The following is a 19,573-nucleotide window of genomic DNA, read 5'->3' on the forward strand; positions in this document are numbered from 1 at the left end:
ACCTTTTTGGGTGCCTGGAAAAATCAGGTCATGCCTCTCATTTTATCCGACGTAGGCAAGAGAAGACTTTTTGATGGAAGGATCTAGGTTAGTTATAAAGACAGTTTTTTTGTAATGTGGGACATGTGTGCAGGGTTCTCGGGGCTGCCCAGGGCCTGGCCAGAAGGCTCAGAGACCTGAGCACAGTAGAGGCGTGCGAAGAGATGCCCACCCCTCAGAATGCACCAGAGTGGGAGACTTCAGAGCCAGACCACCTTGTTTGTGGATATGGGAAAGATGAACAAATGGTCACGATACTAAGGATAAAGTTCCAGTGGCGGAGCAGGCAAGGAAGCAAATGGGTCAACAAAGGGAATAAGGACCGCACAGAAAGGGAGCGCCTGTCCTGGAGACGCAGGGGTGGCCCTGGGCCCTCTCCCCACAGCCCCGCCCAGTCCTGAAGCCTAAAGTAAATTGGCATTTACACAGGGAACGCCAGTAGCGTTAAACCCTTCTATCCCGACTCTCACATCTCAAATTACTCTGACCAGGTCGTCCTTCCCACGATCCAGTCCCCAATGTCACCCACAGCTGGTGAGTGAGCGAGGCACCCAGTGCTGGCTCCCAGTTTCTGTCCACGTGGCCTTCCCTCCTTCTCTCCTCTCAGGGCCTGGGCCCTAGGGGCATTCTCCTGTCCTGTCTTCCTTTGTCCCTCTGCATGGAAAGATTCATCCTGAAGAAGAGCTATGTCATCTGTTTTTCTCTGCAACTCCAAAACTTTCATAGATTTTCGTCACCTCACAAATCAAGCCCAATCCATAGTAATCCATCCAAATGCTCTGGGATTAGACCAGACACTCTCCCAGGCTGCAAGTCACAGTGCTGTGCTGTCACTGTGCAGATGACACCTGACAGTCCCCCAACAGGCCTGCCCCACTGCTTTGTTTCTGCCCCATCCTCACTTAGAGCTCCTTTGGCTCTGCACGCCAATCCTCTATTCTTTAAGATCCAGTTTAAATCCCACCTTCTTGAGGACACTCACTCTGATAGAGAGAATCTACCTCTTCCCCTTTCTAACATCCTTAATGGGCGGCTGCTGGGAGTGGTTAGGGTCTTTATTACAGTGTCTGCAACTCTTTCAGACATAGGCTCAAAGAAAAACTCCTGTAAATTCAACAAATTCACGTCTTTTCTTTGACTACTTGATTGATTCATCTGCTGCTCATCTGGGTGCAAAATGCACAGCAATGTAACTAGATTTGATGAAAACGCAACTATCCTTGTTGTTACTGTCGTTCGTTTAAAAACTTTACAGGATATTCTATTTATTCTGCGCTGTTCCAAAGGAGCCTCAAAGGTCAGTAAAGTTCACTTTTGCTCCAAGATTTGAAGTGTGAAGCATTAGACACAACCCAGTTGCATCAGACTAATCATGCAAAGATGGGCTGTGCTGGCGTTGATGGCACACACGTCAGAATAGCTCAGGAAGAATGTGGACGATGACCCAGAATCCTTTCAGAGGGCCCAATTTACTTTTTGGCAATGACTCGCCGAGGTCCACCAAAACTTGCCCCTTCTGTGAAGCTTTTCCCTTCCTGTGGATGTCAATGCAATTTCCAGAAGGGGTGTAAGGTGGTGGTGGTGGGAATCTTGTGTGTACTCTGATGTAAAATTGAGGATTTGGGCACTCAGCCCGCCTCTGCCTGGTGGGCTCATTTTTTTGTGCATATAGCTCCTGTGTGTCCAACAAAAGCCTGATTTCAAAATTTTGAGTAGATGGTCTTTTATCTGCAACAGGAGTCATTTCAAAGACTGGAATTTGTGTGTATGTCTGCATGTCCGTGGGTAAGGGGGAGGCTGACGGGGAAGAGCTACCAGTCCCCAAACTGCAGCGTGCCCGGGAGCCCCAGAGGTGGCCTGTCACGGGCTTCCGGCGCCAGATGAGCCTCCCCGGCGGCTTCCTCCTCAGCTCCCCGGGATGTTGGGCCTCCGCGTGCTTCCTGCACCAGCCTGGGGGCCAGGTACACACAATCCTCTTCCCTGCTGTTCTTCTCTATCAAGATGTGTTCTCCATTTTCTTTTCCCCCCAAGCCATTAGAGCCTCAGGAGAGATTTGCGTCTGTTCTGTGCCTGTGTGTTTCAGTTGTTAAGACTCCTGGGGAATCTATTTTTACTCATCTGTTCAGGTGTCCAAAGGGTGAAGACATTTTCTCCCAATCCGCGGCAACCTGCCCACGGCCCCAGCCTGTTCTCCCACGAGGCTCAGGGACCGGGGCGATCCGGGCTCTGCGGCCCAGCGGCTCCGGGGCACCTGCCGGCCGCTCCAGACAAGGAACCAGGGCCCTGCCCGGCCACATCGGGACCCCGGCACAGGCACGGCTGGAACTGGGTGTTGTTAAAAACTATGTCAAGAAAACAAAAACGGGCTCCAGTAGGGCTCTAAAATCCAGCGTTCTCAGAGAAACCTGTGAAACTGCTTGTGACCGGGCTCTGGCTGCCCCTGCTGTCTCCTCCCGCGGCGACCCACCCTGCAGCCGCTCCCTGCATCCCACAGCCGCACTCCTGCCACAAGGCCTTTTCCAGTTTTGTGAAATGGGAGCACAGGTTCCTTTGTTGCTGTTGTTTTAAATATCCACTTTACTTTGTGGTCTGAGAAAATACGGAGCATTTCCTGTCTCGTTTGTACATGTCTATAAATACACTCTCACTGATGGAAGTAGTTCTGAAGGAAAGGTTGTATTAGTTTACCTGTTGCTGCTATAACAAGTTAGCACAAACTTAGAAGCTTAAAAGACCCACAAAGTTATTACCTTATAATTCTTGAGGTGAGAATTATGGGTCTCAAGGTTTCAGCAGGGCTGAGGTTACTTTAAGGGAGAATTTGTTCCCTTGCCTTGTAGGGGAGAAGGGTGGAATATCAGTTGACAAAAAGCAGATTAATAGAAGAAAAGTCACAGAAAATTTATTTTCATGTGGTAGCATGATGGAATCACAGGCGAATGATTACTCAGTAGCCCAATGAGAGTAGAGAAACTCCCCTTCTTCATAGGGGAGGAGGAGATGGAACATAGACCATTGTTTTGAGGGGCAGCAAATGGTTATTAAAGGAAATGAATGATCTGGAAGAGAGAAATCAACTTGTAAATGATTCTTTTTGGAATTTGAATGAGCCTGAGAGGGATTATTTGGTGAAACAGTCCACCCAGGTGTGGCTGCCCTCCTGTCTTTTTTTCTGAGATAGATAATGAGATTTCAGGGGATAAAAGGAAAGAGGGGGATGGGAGGGTCCAGTTCCTGTATAGAGAAGGGAATACCAAAGGAAAGTTTCATCCTGTGCTTTGGGAGAAACAGGATTGGCAGGGGGTGGTCAGGAAGATCTTGAGGCTGCTTTCATAGTTCAGGCAGGTTTGGGGGTAAAATATTCTAGTTTTCTTCAGCCTTTTCCCTTTCTAGTGACAGTCCATATTCCTTGGCTGTGGCCCCCTCATCTTCAAAGCCAGCAATGCAGCATCCTCTGATCTTTCCTTCTCTCTGATCTTGGCTTCTGTTGTATTCTTCCCCTCCTGTTCTGATCCTCCTGACTCCCTCTCATAAGATACCTTGTGGTTACATTGATCCTATTAGGGCAAAATTTCCATCTCAAGACTCTTAATTCAATTCCATCTGCAAAGGCCTTTTAACTATGTAAGGTAACATATCCATAGGTTCTGGGGATTAGGATGTGGACATATTTGGGGGCCACTATTCTATTTTCCACAGAGGTTAAGGGCTGAAATGGATCAAATGCAATATTTTGGACCAAATGCTTCCATTTGACTCCTAGAATGATGATGACCAAATAGTAGTCCCTTATTTAGTACTAGAAAAGGAATGATAGATATAAATAGATATAGATAAATATATGGATAGATATAAATAGATATAAATAAATCCATGTTAAAAGATCTAATGAGAACAAATAAGCAAAATTTACAAAGAGGTATTTTGAGTTCAGTGAATAATACATTTCTGGGGAAGAGAAGTTGTCATCAGTGAAAAAGGCTGTCAGTGGTATGTGACCTTGAAGTTTGGACTAGTGGTGCTGTGTGTCAATTGGCAACTCTCAAACTTTACTAGTTTTTAATTCTAATGAGGAAGTCTCAAGATGTGGACAAGCATCTGCAGTCAGTCATAAATGAGAACCTGGGGTCCTCAATGAGCAAAGAATGAGACTTTTAAGTATGTCTCAAAAATAACTAAGTTAATGAGAAATAGGAGTAAATAAGTACAATTTTAATTTGTAAATTATAGATTTCAAATCTCTGTCGTATACAACAAGACATTTGAACTAAAGAAACTTTTGGATGATATCGAGAAGATTTTGGATGATATATGGGTTTAGGGGATACTAATGATGGGATACGAACCATGAATTCTGGCTTATGGGTCAAAGTCAAAGAATAGTGGCAAATGAATGTATTTCAATGGAGAAAGTAACTTAGAGATTTCATGGAGTATATTGTTTGCCTTTCAGATTCTCATAAGTGAAAATGGTGAATAAATATCAAATAGTGAATTTTGAGACCAGTATGGGGAGAATTAGCAGTGGCTAGGTGTGCAATAAGCACAAGTTATGCATATTAAAAGATAATTTATGTTTCTAAAACCAAGTTTAGAAAAAATGTTAATGGCCCAGTGCAGTGGCTCACGCCTATAATCCTAGCAGTCTGGGAGGCTGAGGCCAGTGGATTGCTTGAGCTCAGAAGTTCAAGACCAGCCTGAGCAAAATTGAAGAGTAGTATCTATTTCTACTAAAAACAGAACAACTAGCTGAGCCTTGTGGTGGGTGCCTGTAGTCCCAGCTACTCCGGAGGCTGAGGCAGGAGGAGCATTGATTGAACCCTGAAGTTTGAAGTTGCTATGAGCTAGGCTGATGCCACAGCACTCTAGGCTGGGCCACAAAGCAAGAGTGTGTTTCAGGAAGAAAAAACAAAACAGAAAGAAATGCTAACAATAGTCAAAATAGGAACACCACAAAGTGTGTTTTTTTTTTTTTTTTGTCGTTGTTGTTATTGTTTTTGCATAGATATAGGATCACATTAAGGTAAATGAGAGGAAAATGAACTTATATTATTGTGAATTATGATGAGTCACACAAGTGTTGTATTACATGAGCATGACTTGGGCTGCGTTGTCTTCTAGGAAGTTTCTTTTGATTCTTGTTTTGTTTCATTCTTTTCAAAAATCATCAGAAAACCATTCAAAGTTTGGCCTTCCTTTCAAATATGGAGTTTTCACAAGCTGAAACTACAGAAGTTGCCTCAAGTTCTCTCTGACCCCCTTCCTGTCTCTCAACCCTCTGTCTCTCCCAAAGCACAGGATGAAGTAGTTCTTGAAGTTCCCTTATCCGCCGAAAGTCTGGACCTGCTGATGAAGCGAACAATTACTTCTGGTCCCTTCCTTGAGTTTGTATTAACTGAACTCATATCACAGGAAGAAAGGCACATCTGGCAAACCTTTGTTCGTTCTGTGAGTCTGACAGACTTTTTCCCAGGCCACTGTATGTTCTTCACGTTCATCGTACACCTATAGAGAGCTTTCACTATGCCGCTAAAACCATCCGCACTTCCCATCTCCGATTCCCCTAAAAAGAATGGTGCACAAACCTCTGTATCCCATTGTGTTGTACTACATGTATGCTAATAAATTTGTATTGCATTTGTCCTATCCAGCTGCCATTTGTACATTTACCTTTTTTGTTTTTTAGCATATCTTCAGGGGGCAAAGGGAAATTTTTCCTTATCCTCGACAACCCCCAAATTCTCCCAGAAATGGGTCATTCTGGAAGGGGCATGGAAAGACCACGTTGCTTTGCTGTTTATAACTTTCTTTCTTCATCTGAAATATGAGAATTGGACTAGGGATAATTCCTTGGATTCCTTCAAGTGCTAAAATTTGATTGTATTAGGCAAAGATCATAATGTGGGAGAAACCGCTACAAGATGAAAACGGACGCCTCTAAAACAACCCAGGGAGCAGATGTTTGGTTGCTCAGCCTTCCCTGCTTACTGCTGTCAATCCTTGCTGCTTGGGAGAGAAAAATTACCACCAACCTCCTCTGCCTTCAAAGGAAGAAACAAAGGAAAGCAAGCTATTTCTATCCCACAAACATTTTTTAAATCTATAAGATATTAAAAATAATTTCTACTTGTACAACATCTTTTGTCTGAGGAGTACAAACAACTACAATTAGGTTCCTCTGGCAAATGGGAAAATTTGCTCTTTGAGTTAAGTGGCTTTCCAAGGTCATTACACTTTGGCAGGCTCCCCGGGCTCTCAGCTTTGTGTATCAGATATGATCCTTACAAGGTCGGCCTTGGCAATCTCATCACAATCATTCTAAAACTACTTTAGCCATGTAATGCAACAGTTATAAAGTTATAACTCTAAAGCCCTTGCAAACACATAGAGACATAGTTCAGTGAGGAAAAAAAGCAGAACACAAAATTATAGGTCTATTATTGTTCCAAGTACCCAAAAATAGGTGTGCCCATGTAGAAAACATTGAAAAGACCTGGCAAAAATAAAGAACAGAAGCAACAACGAAACCACCTCTGTTATGTGGTGATAGTGTAGCCAATTTTTCCATTTTCAAACATTCTTCTACTTTATCATTTCATTCATTCACACAACAATTAATTTAGCATCTAGTCTGCTAGATTACCTACACCTACAGTGCCAGTCATCAAAGAAACAGACAGATGTGACTGTCCCGGTCCACAATCCAGTCCTGGCTCCTAGTCCAGCAGGGAGAGGGAGCTGTAGGCAAATAATTGTGACACAAGGAGCTATATAACCGGAATTTACAATTCTTCTTAAAGAGGAGAATTCTTAAGAGGAGACTTTCTTAGAGACCCATTTAGAAGAGAAAATGAACAGATTTGAATAACTTCCTGAACTAAGGGCAGAGGGAAGGGAGGCAGCACACAGAGAGGCAGGAGCAGGTAAGGGTCCGTGGGAGGGAGGCCCTGCAGTGACAGCTTTCCGCACTGAGCTCTCAGGGAGCCATCTGCGAGGAGCTGGGAACTTCTTGGCGATGTGGGAGTCAGGTGAAAGGCCTGGGCTGAAGAGGTACATTTGGGGAGTTCCAGCCCAACAGATAATAGATGTCTCTGCAAGGGTGGGTAGGATTGTGGAAAGCCGTGTTTTTCAACCTTTATTTTTATTTCATGGCACGCTTGAATTTGTCTTTAAACTTTTGCAGTGCACTTATGTTGATCAAAAAAAAAAGTAAAAAAAATACTCACTGTGCTTTGAACTTCTATTGAAAATGATTTAATGAATGATCTTTAATAATTTTTGTGGCACAGTTGTCCCCCCTATGATGGGACACCAGTTGAAAATCACTGGTCTGAAGAGAGTATAGAAGGAGAAGAGGGGACAGTCAGGGCAGGGCCAGAGGGGGCATCCGTGTTTAAAGGGGCTCCTGGAGGGCACTGAGAGGAAATGGTCTGGTTTTTCGGGGTATGGCGAAGAGGGATGGTATCACTTAAGCCAGTGGGAAAAGTTTCTAGAAGATAGTGGTTAATGGTGTAAAATATTACAGAAATGTCAATAAAAGGTGAGAACTCAGAAATGTCCCTCGGCGGTGGCATTTGGGAGAACATGAGTAATTTTAAGAGTGTGGAGGTTCTAAGAAGTAATGAGAAATGCAAAAGATATAATAATGTTACATTTTTAAAAAAAGAAACAGGCTTGTAAGGCTAAAAAGAAAAAAATTCAACAAAAAGAAAATGCGTGCATTTAAGTGCTGTACTAAGATAATCGGAAATTCTTTATATATGTTGTTGGTTTGTTTATGTGTTTGTTTGTGAGACAGAATCTCTCTCTGTCAGCCTGTTAGAGTGCCAGGGTATCACAGCTTACAGCAACCTCACACTCTTGGGCTCAAGTGCTCCTTTTGTTTCAGCCTCCCAAGTTTTCTATTTGTGGTAGAGATGGGGCCTTGCTCTTGCTCAGGTTGGTCTGGTACTCCTGAGCTCAAGCAATCCTCCTACCTTAGCCTCCCCAAGTGCTAGGATTACAGGTGTGAGCTACTGCACCTGACCTGGCAATTTTATTTTGAATTGTCAGAAGCTGCTTTAGGAAATATCCTAAACAGGAGCTCTGCTACATAGATTATCTCAAAGAAAATTCTTTTATCGTAAATGTGGGTACATGTTGACAAGTTCTTCATGACTTCTAAATAGCAACTAAGTTTGGTTGATTTTTAGTTTGAGGAGATGCCCTCAGATGCTATGTCTGAATCAGTGGAAAATTAAAAGATTCTCAATTTCTAAAAGGATTTTTAGAACGACCTTTCTTTTCTATGGTCATAAAACAAGCAGGTGACTTGGTGAACAGATGCAAATGCCACTTCTTTGCAGGGATAGTTTCAAAATGCTCGGAGTCTGTTTCTTTAATCTCTAAAATGAGGAAGCTGGATTAGTTTGTGATTTTCATCGTCTAGTTTATTTGAGAGAAGTGGGAAACAGACATTACATTGAACCAAAGGAAGAGTATCTACTTTTGCTTCTTTTAAATATTAATATGAAGTGCCCACGACAGAACTTGGAAAGAAGGGAAGGGTGCATGGCTTTCAGAGACTGGGACATTGCATTGTTGGGGTAGGAAGTGGGTAAGGTCTCCTTTGCGGGAGTCATTGTCAGTGGCTTGGCAGGGCTTCAGCTTCTGTCATGAGGGGGTTGGTAGGTTTATGTGCTTCTCTAGGAGGCCCCCGAACTTGCTTTCAGCATGAGATAAATCACTGTCACTTTGCAGACAGGCACAGACAAACATGGAAGTTACTTTTGCTTCATTAAAACAAAAGAACCAACCAGGCTCCCGCAGATGTGGTTTCTGCCCCTTAGAAATGACAGAATCAATTAGTGCAGGTTCACCTCGATGCTACACCATGGGCCTGGCTTTTGGGCTGAGGCAATACAGGCCTGTCAGCTATGATGATGTTTCTGGAGCCAGTAGGGAAAGTATGGCAGCTCATCAGGATATGAAAAATGATATTCCTCAGAAAAGTAGGGACAGGCATTGTAATAATATGCTCCACAAGCACCTTATATTCTAGCAACTTCTCAAGGCATAATGATAATTACTAATCAAAATTGGCTCAATATAGAGTAGCAGTAGTCACCAGAAATCTGTGTAGATGAAAAGGCTGTGGAAAATAGCAATTCTTCCCTCACAATTTCATACACATTTGTTGCTATAATGGGGTCAGAAAACTCAAAGTGGCTGATAAGAACAATGGGCTCGGGGTTCCTAAAGTTGGCTTCAATCCAGAGCTGTCAAAGTTTAGTCTGCATTGCACAATGCCATTTATTGAAGCAAGTGATCAAGTTGTGTGTGTGTGTGTGTGTGTGTGAGAGAGAGAGAGAGAGAGAGAGAGAGAAATTGTATAAAAACAAAAACACTTAGTATATTTACTTAGGAGTCAAAGATAATCATTGCATAATACATGGCATTAGACATAGCCATGTATTTTATGCAAATTACAATATATTTTCTTAGAAAGCATAATAATCTCAGCATTTTAAAGCCTATTACTCAAGATGAGCTACTGAAATGAAGCACAGTTAAAATAAGTAAATAAGCAATTTATCACTTTTAACAGCAAAGTATGTCAATCCCCATCTGCTCCCATCTCCGAGTGGAGGCCTCTTCCCCTGTGGCTGGCTGGGGAGTGTCCTACCCCAGGTCCTGTCTAACCTGGATGTGTCTCATCCCAGGAGCCTGATCTGTGCCCCAGACCCCCAGCTGACTGGCCCTGGGTGCTCACCGGCAGCTGTGGTACTTAAGACATCATGCTGGGACATTCAGTTTTGCTGTCCTACGGATCTCCCCGATGGAGACTTTGACCCCTCACGTCCCTCCTCCCGCCCTCCACCTGGAGGTGGGACCTGACCTCTGTAGCTCTGCTTGCTAACTGTCTCAGCATCCCCTGCAGACTGAAAGAAACACGACAATTCCACTGACTGGCAGTGTGTGGCACCATGCCACGATCTCCAGATGCTGTTGCCACCCTCGCCATACCCACCAGATCCCTTAGATGCTGGTGTCAGTCCAGACTGAACTTGTGTTGGCTGAACTGCTAGGATAATGTATCGGGTCCAGCTTATGCATCTCCCAGACCCTTTTGGTCCTGTCTGCCCGTTGGCCTGGTCCTGCTGCCATCTGCAAAGCCTGGCTGCTGTGTTCCTTCCTCCCCCTCAGTACCACCAGTGTCTCTACCTTCCTGGGGGACCAGGGTCCAGTTTTGGCCTGCCCTGTGTGGTGCGATTAATATCACATGCAGTTTAAGTCTGAACCAATGAGAGACAGGAGACTGGGAGGAATTACCAGATAAATCGCTTGCCCGCCCTTTCTCAGAAGGACCATTTGGTGTGCAGTAGTTCTATATGGCCTCTCCAGAGATGTCCCGCGTGGTCCAATAACCAGCTGTGTTTTCCTGCAAAGCTCTGGCCAGCTCGGTATGGCCCTACCCTGTATTTTCCTTATTCTTCCAACCTCCCCTCGTCTTGCTTGTCTTTCCTCCTTCTGCTTTAAAAGAACATAAAAACTGGTTGCGTTTTTGGGGAATAAGTCAAGACAGATATCATGCATTGGACAGCAAGATCCCCTTGCAGAAGGAGCTGCCATCACAGGCCAGCCAGCCAAGGCTCCACCCAACTTATTCAGAACATCTTCTCTGGTTCCTACTGGTCTGCTGTTGAGGCCAAAGCCAAAGCCAAAGCCAAAGCCTGCCTCACACCAACAGCCACATGAGTTATGGTAAAAATGGGAAGATTCTTTAATATTTTGGTAATCATTTTCCATGGTGTGAGCCAGAATAGCAAACATAAGAAGCTATGTTTGGTTATTTCTGCTTGCCAGCATAATTTCATTTCACAAAAGCTCCTGACTCTGTGCCTACGTGCACCTCTGAAGAGGGCTGCTTTGAAGACAACAGGATAGAGCACACACACCTCCCCACCATCTCCTGCCTGAGTCACCATATCCCTTAAAGTAAACGGCCCTGATCTTTTGCTTTCCCTACAGAAAAGACAACAGCTGCCAAGGTTAGCGATTATGCCCCTGCAAACTACAACCAGATGTACTCTTGCACCAAAGCTTTGATGCGATTTTGCAGGTACTGAATCTTCACCACCCGTACGTAAACAGTGAAGTGAAATACTGTGTTGAAGCAGTCTGAAGGGCTGCTTCCGGGCTGTAGGTCTCGGTCTGCAGCCCTTAGTAACACTTCTCAATAAAACTAACCTTTTTTCTTTTTTCTTTTTTTGAGACAGAGTCTCAGGCTTGAGTGCTGTGGCATTAGCCTAGCTCATAGCAACCTTAGACTCCTGAGTTCAAGTAATCCTCTTGCCTCATCCTCCCGTGTAGCTGGTACTATACTCACTCACCACAACATCCACTTAAATTTTTCTATTTTTGGTAGAGAGGGTGTCTCATTCTTGCTCAGGCTTCTCTTAAACTCCTGAGCTCAATAGATCCTCCTGCCTCAGACTCCCAGAGTGCTTGGATTACAGGTGTGAGCCACCATCCCTGGCCTCAATAAAATTAACGTTTAGTTCTTTAAAACTTTGATTTATTTTTTTTTCTTTAGTCAACAGTGGTCATGTGTTTTGGGGCTTGGACCGAGGGAGAGAGATTTTGGTTTAATGTTTCTAACATTTACCAGCTCAAAATAGAACGGGAGAGATACATTAGTGGTACCCTCCTAGAGGAGTTCAACCTTGGGCTGGGTCACTGAGCACTGAGGATATTAAGAAGCAGTGATGCACCAGCATGATTTTGCATGATGGCCAATTTGGTGAAAAAATATTTACAGTGCTCATTTTTTCTTAAATAATCTTCAGTTCATATTTTTCAAAGTTGCTACATTTTCCCTGTCTATTACAATGGCAAAATTTTGTGAACAAACAAAAGCACATGTCAGACTTGGGAGAACATCCCCATTCTTTGGGAATGACAGAGACTGCTTTGCCCCTACAGGCTACCCATGGGCTTCTGGGAGTCAGTGAACTCCCCCATACTCTGGGGAGAGTGTCCACAGCCTTCATTAGCTCCTCAAAAGGCTCAGAATCTAAATCGATCAATCAAAACCCTAAGAACCAATCTTTGGCCCAGTAAATAAATATTTTAAGTTTACTTGATATACAAGAAGTGAACTGGCTCGGCGCCTGTAGCTCAAGTGGCTAAGGCACCAGCCACATACACCTAAGGTGGCGGGTTCGAATCCCCAGCCCGGGCCCGCCAAACAACAATGATGGCCGCAACCAAAAAATGGCCAGGTGTTGTGGTAAGCGCCTGTAGTCCCAGCTACTTGGGAGGCTGAGGCAGGAGACTCGCTTGAGCCCAGGAGTTGGAGGTTGCTGTGAGCTGTGATGCCATGGCACTCTACCCAGGGGGATAGCTTGAGGCTCCATCTCAAAAAAAAAAAAAAAAGAAGTGAATTTAGGGACGTTTCCAGAATGCTTGGTGGGAGGCAGTGGAGCAGTGGCTTCATGAGCTGCATACAGCTATATGCTTCTTCCCACTACCCCATGTTGGCCTCAGCCATCTCACCAGCTATAGAAAAGGGCTAAAGAAACCAGTTACTATGATGTTTTGGGTGGGCCAAACTCAATCAATGAAGAATTGAAACTGGCCTTGATGCACCACCCTGATAAGAATCCAAATGGAGAGAAGTTTAAACAGATTTCTCATGCTTGTGGTTCCCTCTGATGGGAAGAAAAGAGAATTATATGACAAAAGAGGGGAACAGGCAATTAAAGAGGGTGGAGCAGGTGGCAGGTCTGGCTCCCCCATGGACATATTTGCCATGTTTTTTTGGAGGAGGAGGAAGGATGCAGAGAGAAAGGAGAGGTAAAAATGTTGCCCCTCAGCTCTCAGTCACCTTAGAAGATTTATGGAATGGTGCAACAAGAAAACTGGCTCTGCAAAAGAATGTGTTTTGTGACAAATGTAAAGGCCGAGGTGGTAAGAAAGGAGCAGCAGAGTGGCGTCCCGATTGCTGAGTACTGAGATGCAAATACAAATTCATCAGATGGGACCTGGAATGGTTCAGCTAATTCAGTTTGTGTGAATGGAGTGCCAGGGTCATGGGGAACAGATCAGTCCTAAAGATAGATGCAAAAGCTGCAGTGGAGAGAAGATAGATCAAGAGAAGACTGTAGAAGTTCATATTGACAAAGGCATGAAAGATGGCCAGAAGGTAACATTCCATGGAGAAGGAGTCCAAGGACCAGGCCTGGGGCCAGGAGATACCACCGTTTGTTAGATCAGAAGGACCATGCTTGCTGTATTTATCTGACAAGGAGAAGACCTTTGCATGTATATGGACATGTAGCTGGTTGAAGTGTTACCAGCCACTGTTAACTGGAATGGCCATTTCATACAGGGCATGGCTGGTCAGGCCCTGGCAAGGCTGGATGAGCCTACATGCAACATCTGGAGATTGTTTATTTGATTTCAAGGCCAACTGTCATAGATAAGCTGGGGAACTGGACTCCACGGCACCAGTCAAGGGGCTGATGGTACTCTGTGCACTCAGTGAAGTGCTAATTGGCTATAAATTTAGTCTTACTAAAATACTGTGAAGATATAGTCACCTTGAAAGCAAGAGATATTTTGACTTTGTAACCTGTGTGGGGGAAAGAGAACTTGTTTGATGTACAGCACACTAATTGACAACACTGCTGATGTCTGTCTGTACTGTAAAGGTATAAAAATAGAACAGAGAAATAAGAGCAGATAGCTCTTTGAGGAGATAGCCTCACTGTTCTCCAGAATCACTGGCTTTTCTGTAAATAAAAGTGATACTGTTGATCTCTCATCCACTTCTCTGTTGATTGGCTTGGGTGGCAGGTAGATGGACTCTTTGGTCTGGTAACAGAAGCATTGTGCGGCCTCCAAATGCCAGTATCTACTCTTGACAACCGAACCATAGACACTGCCTGGCATCCACGTCAGATTTTCAAGTGTGGAGATAGCAAATGTGAGCTCAATGAAGGCATGCAGACATATCATAGACCATGTAACAAGGGTCGCCTAATCATCGAAAATAAGGTAAACTTTCCTGAGAATGGCTTTCTCCTGATAAACTCTTTGCTAGAAAAACTCCTACTAGAGAGGAAGGAAGTAGAAGAGGCTGATGAAATGGATCAAGTAGACCAGATGGACTTTGCTCCAAGTCAGGAAAGATGGCGCCAACACACTGGAGAAGCATGTGAGGACGATGGAGTCAGCCCTGAGGTGGTGTTCAGTGTCAGACCTCTTAATGGGGCCACGGATGACACGTACTGTTGGCATTTTATGTGCTGTAATGAATGAGTCAGGGACTGTAATCATAATATGCTCACTACTTGCTATTGATTTGTTTTAATATTCAACTATAACAGTGTTTTAAGGTTAAGTAAAGAATACATGCAAATATAAAAGTGCTGACTTTGCCCTGTATATATGATGACTTCAGTGTGTGAAATTTTAATCCCTGCAAAAACTACTTAAAAAAAAATCCTCCTAGCATTTGTTAGGCCGCAGCTTGTAATTGATTTCAGCTATGTACATGGACAGGCTTGGACTGAAATGTTAGGTGTACCCATTGGCTTCAGTGTATGACCCTTCATTGTTAAACTATGAAATTAAAACTCTGCATTTAACTGGTAATTAGATAAAGAAAAAAAAAGAAATGAACTTAAAACATTCATATCTCTTGTTAGCGGCAATTGTTATATTTGTCTCTCTCCCCAACTTAAGGCAAAGAGGCGGAGCCTTTCACAAGATTCCATATGAACCTCTTTTAGATTCTGGATGAAGTTTTACACTCATGGCTGGCCAGGTCCCAGGCTGTCTGCTGGTACCCTCTGCTCCCAAGCTCTCTTATTTAGCTGTATTTCTTTCTTTAGTTCGTCTCTAACTATGACAGCATGACAGGTGACAGCTCAGGGGTCAGTGATGACACAGGAAACTTTCCAGCTGGGACCAAGGAGACTCCATGTAGCTGACAGCATGTATTATTGTGATATAGTTTCAAAGCCCATTTCAATTATAGGCTCTGATTTATTTTTTCTGACCTCAGAATGCTCCGTGTTTAAAATTCTGCTCCTGCTACCTTGTTGAACTCGATGACTGCAATGGGAAGCAACGTCTGGGGAAAAGTGCATGAATAACCAACCCAGGATACCCCCTCGGTGCTGACATGATGCAGAATGCAGGCAGCTCCTCTGTGTGAAGAGACCTTCTCACACATGGAGATGTTATGCAGGGCAGGAAAGGCTGACATAAAACAGTGGTGTCAAATGAGCCTCATGGGATCATATGCAGCCACAAAGGTGTGACATGGCCCGAAGCCTCCTGGATGCAGATTGCAGAAGTTGGCAGGAACTCCACCTAATTACCAAGGTGGCTGTGTGCTTGGGAGTTACCAGCCAACATACCCAGCAGTAGAGGAAGCTCTGCCAGTCCTCAGCACACAGGATCTGGCTAATCTGATAACATATGGTGGAGAAAAAGTGCGTCACCAGTTCCTACCACGACTGACTTCTGCAAAGCTGCTGCCTCCGTATCTCCCACTGTGAGGCCTTGGTGTTCGCTGCCTGTGACGCAGTCAGCATCCTAAAGACAGATTATCCTAGAGACTGCAGAACCATCCAGTGAAAACTCATTTGTTGTTCAGGGAGTAAGTTCAGCCAGTTACGCACTTTTTTGTAAACTAGCATGACCCTAACACTCTGTGGGCATAAGTAACTCTAGCCAGGAGAAGGAGGGTCACAGAGCCACCTACCCAATGTCTAAGTGACAGGAAGAATTCCCAAGTCCACTGAAATAGATAAAGGGATTCTTATTGGGTGCGAAGCTGGACACTCATGAAAAAAATACATTTTCTCCATTTTCCTCACCTATTTTCTTAGGGTGGCATAGTTCATTGAATATAGATTACCCAAGTGAAACATAAATGTTTTCCTTGTACATAACAATCAAAACCCACAACTAAACTTACTATCCTTTTATTAGATGATCTCTGTAGACATCTAGCAATGCTAACAGGCTGAACCAGTGAAGAGAGCAGAGCTACAGGATTTGGGCAGTCGTAGAGCTGCCATCTCATGGCAGATATGACCAAGGAGCTAAGAATCAACATCTCCTGGGGGGCTGTGCCAATTAGCAGCCAGGTTTCCCCAGCAATCTCAGGCAAATAGCACCATGACATTGATTACTGACATCACTCCCCTGTCTGTCCTGGGTTCTAACACAGAGATAGGGAGAGTGAAATTAATTTCTGATTAAGAGAGTCACAGCACTTTGAGTGATTAAGGGAGTCACAGCACTTAGAACTCTAGAGTCATGGTTGCCTTGGGAAATCTTTCATAGTGAAGAAATGGAGGAAAGACCTCTTCTTTCCCCCTTTCTCACTGGCATTTAGGGTTATGGAAAATGTCCTGGTTGAGGAGTGAAAACTTCTGGGCTACACTCTTGTTCTGCTCACAGCCTGCCATGGGAATGGCCTGTCCCAGGGCAAGGGGGCTGATGAATGATCAAATAAGATACAAACGATAAGTTTTTACATCTGTGAAAATTACATGAAAATGAAGTACTCCCATAACTAGTGCAATGAAAAATGTTTCTAATAATCACAACACTCCACTGGTAGGATTCAGGTAGTGTGTTCTCTTAAAGAAGCCCAGAGGAGAGGGAATATGACATGCCTTGAGTGACAGCCCACTAAAGAGATCCTGGGAGGAAATTCATAACCTGAGCTTTAGCCACGAATATGCTACAGACCTGTCAGTCACAACCGCTCAGCCCCTGAGCCAGAAGCTGCAGTTGTGTGAGATGGGGACTGTTGGACCCTCACTCTGCTGTCAAAGCACATTCCCGCATCAGGTGCCTTACTGGTAAAATAATGATCATAATTCATATTTTAATAACTGAAAATGCACTTCCCAGTAGTTTCTTTTCCCCGTGGTGCATCACCACTTTCTCTCTCCCTCTTGGTCTTAGAGAGAGGAAACAACTTGATAATTTTTTTTTTTTTGATACCGAGTCTCATTTTGCCGCCCTGGGTAGAGTGTGTGGCATTGTAGCTCACAGCAACCTCAAACTCTTGGGCTTAAGCGATCCTCCTGCCTCAGCTTCCTGAGGAGCTGGGACTATAGGTGCCCACCACAACACCCAGCTGATTTTCCTATTTTTAGTAGAGATGGGGTCTTCCTCTTTCTCAGGCTGGTCTCGAACTCCTGAGCTCAAGAGATCTTCCCGCCTCAACCTCCCAGAGTGCCAGGATTATAAGCATAAGCCATTGTGCCTGGCCTATACCACCTTTTCTTAAAAGAAAGCTGCTCTACTCACAGGTGGAAAATCAATGTCAGGTGCTATGGACTGAATCGTGTCCCTCGCCCACATTCACACGTGAAGCCCTAATGCCCAATGTGCTGGTATTTGGAGATGGGAACTTGGTGGGGAATTAGATTTAGATGAGGTCATAAGGGTGAGACTTCCGGGATGGAAATAGTGCCTTAATAAGAGGCAACACCAGAGGCAACATCTCTGTCTCTCTGTCCTGTGAGGACATGGTGAGTAGGTGGCATCTGCAAGCCAGAAAGAGTGTCCTCACCAGAACCTGACCATACTGGCACCCTGATCCCGAACTTCCAGCCTCCAGAACTGTGAGAAAATACACTGCTGTTGCTTAAGTCCTCCCGTCTATGGTATTGTTTTATACCAGCCCGAGCAGACTACCAGGGGCAGATCAAAGGATAAAAAATATGAACAGTGAGAGAAGAAAGCAAGGTCCTCCCATTAAGAGCTAATGACATGACAAGAGGGCATTCTTCACAGGTGCCGTGGGAGGCCGGGGGGTTGCCCCACGCACCATCGGAAGAGCGTGTTTCACCCAAATTGGCCAAATGAGACAAGGACTCTGAGGTGAATGAATCAGGGACACTGTAAGGCTTGCTGTCCTGGTCACTGAGTTCTTGTCAACACAGACAAAGATGCTCAATCAGAACAACAAGCAAAATGCTTCACCAAATGGGACATCAATGGTAGCAGCTTGCCAGGGAAGCTTTTCCAACAGAGGAGTAGAGTCAGTGAGAGAGCACAGACCACAGAGACTAAACAGCAGCTACAGTGATCCACAGTCTGAGGGCAGGACTGGGAGGCTTGGTGGAGAGGATTGCTTCATGTTCTGCCTGCAAGTCTTGCAGGTCAGCTAGGGAAGCACCTTCCTTCTGGGGACAGGGATAGGGATGGACATACAGAGGTCAAAGGCCACAGGTAGCTACAATGTAGAAGAGAAACATCGTCCAGGGTCATTCCTGGGAACCAGCCCAGAAGGGAGGGGAGGATTCTAGCTCTGCCAGAAGAGCCCCACAGGACCCACCCAGGTCTGCCCTAATTGGCTTGGCACATTCTGGGTGGCTGAGTGAGCCATTCTCTGAAAGCATCTCTGTTTTGATGGTTTTCCAGGTGTCCTTTTCCTCTAAGGTTGTTTATCTGTTTTTAAGTAAAATTGGTATCTAGCATGCAGAAGACGCTGAATATATCAGGGCTCTCCGGAAAGTATCCGGCTCTGGTTCAAACTAGGTTTCATAGTACATGGCTGGAAACTTTACAGACAGCACTCGTAGGCTCACTGAATAGAGCAGCAGATTAGGTGCTTAACATAAGTTTGCTCATTTAATTCTCACAATATTTCTTTAATGATAGATGATTAGACCCATTTTTAAAATGAAACAAAGAAAGAAAACCCACACACTGGGAGAAGCTAAGTAGTACCTTGTGTCAGGTTACAGACTGATGAAATCCAGATTTGTCCCCAGGTCTGCCTTTCCCCCATTATTTCAGGCTGCCCCTATGTCAGCAGAACCATGTCTTGATTGTTACTGCCCAGGACCCGGACGTGTGGGTCCTGCCAGAAATGGGAGAGGGAAGAGAAGAGGGTGGCCAACCATGCTGCTCCTTTTGCTGGGGTTTCTTCAGTGTCCCTCTCTTTCCGATAAATTGTTCCATTTCTAATAGTGTTGAGGGTGACCAGCAGACCCTAATGACAATAGTTTTGTTTTTACTATTGTATTTTGTATTTTAAATACTATTTGTATGTATTGTAAAAATAGTGTATTTTTTTTAAATAAAGGAGACCCCCAACCATTGTTAATATATTTAAATTGTCATTTAAATTTTATGTAGTTACCTCTAGGGCACAGCGGATGATCACGGAAGCAGGACAAAGGCTTCCCAAGCTGTTTTCCACAGTGCTCAGCTCAAGTGTGGGTGGTTGCTATGGGCAACTACTTAAATAAACTCAAGGAAGGCAGAGAGAGGGAGGGCTGAGTAGCTCAGGCATTTAATGGATTTATCTAATTCAGAACAAAACGAAACACCTAAAAATCTTTCCCCAAGGATCACTTCTCCCTCCTGCTACTGCTCCTCTACCTGAGATGAGTTTTTCAAGACAGCCAGGGAAAGAAGAACAGGAAGGAGAATTTTAACCTATCTTCTAAACAGCTTAATCTCAAAATACTCAAAAAGGAAAAGCAGTTGGAATTTCTAGCTGCTGATC

The 19,573-nt window shown here is 44.4% G+C and overlaps 1 protein-coding gene and 1 pseudogene across 1 annotated transcript in view; one reads left to right on the plus strand and one right to left on the minus strand.

Moving 5' to 3' along the window:
- Positions 1–19,573, minus strand: part of DLGAP1 (DLG associated protein 1) — a 342,771-nt gene that overhangs the window by 238,454 nt on the left and 84,744 nt on the right. The window lies entirely within an intron of this gene.
- LOC105888172 lies at positions 1,815–14,291 on the plus strand (annotated as a pseudogene).

Source organism: Otolemur garnettii, unplaced genomic scaffold (genome assembly GCF_000181295.1).
Source record: "Otolemur garnettii isolate 467f Iridium unplaced genomic scaffold, OtoGar3 scaffold00213, whole genome shotgun sequence".
Lineage (NCBI taxonomy): Eukaryota > Metazoa > Chordata > Mammalia > Primates > Galagidae > Otolemur > Otolemur garnettii.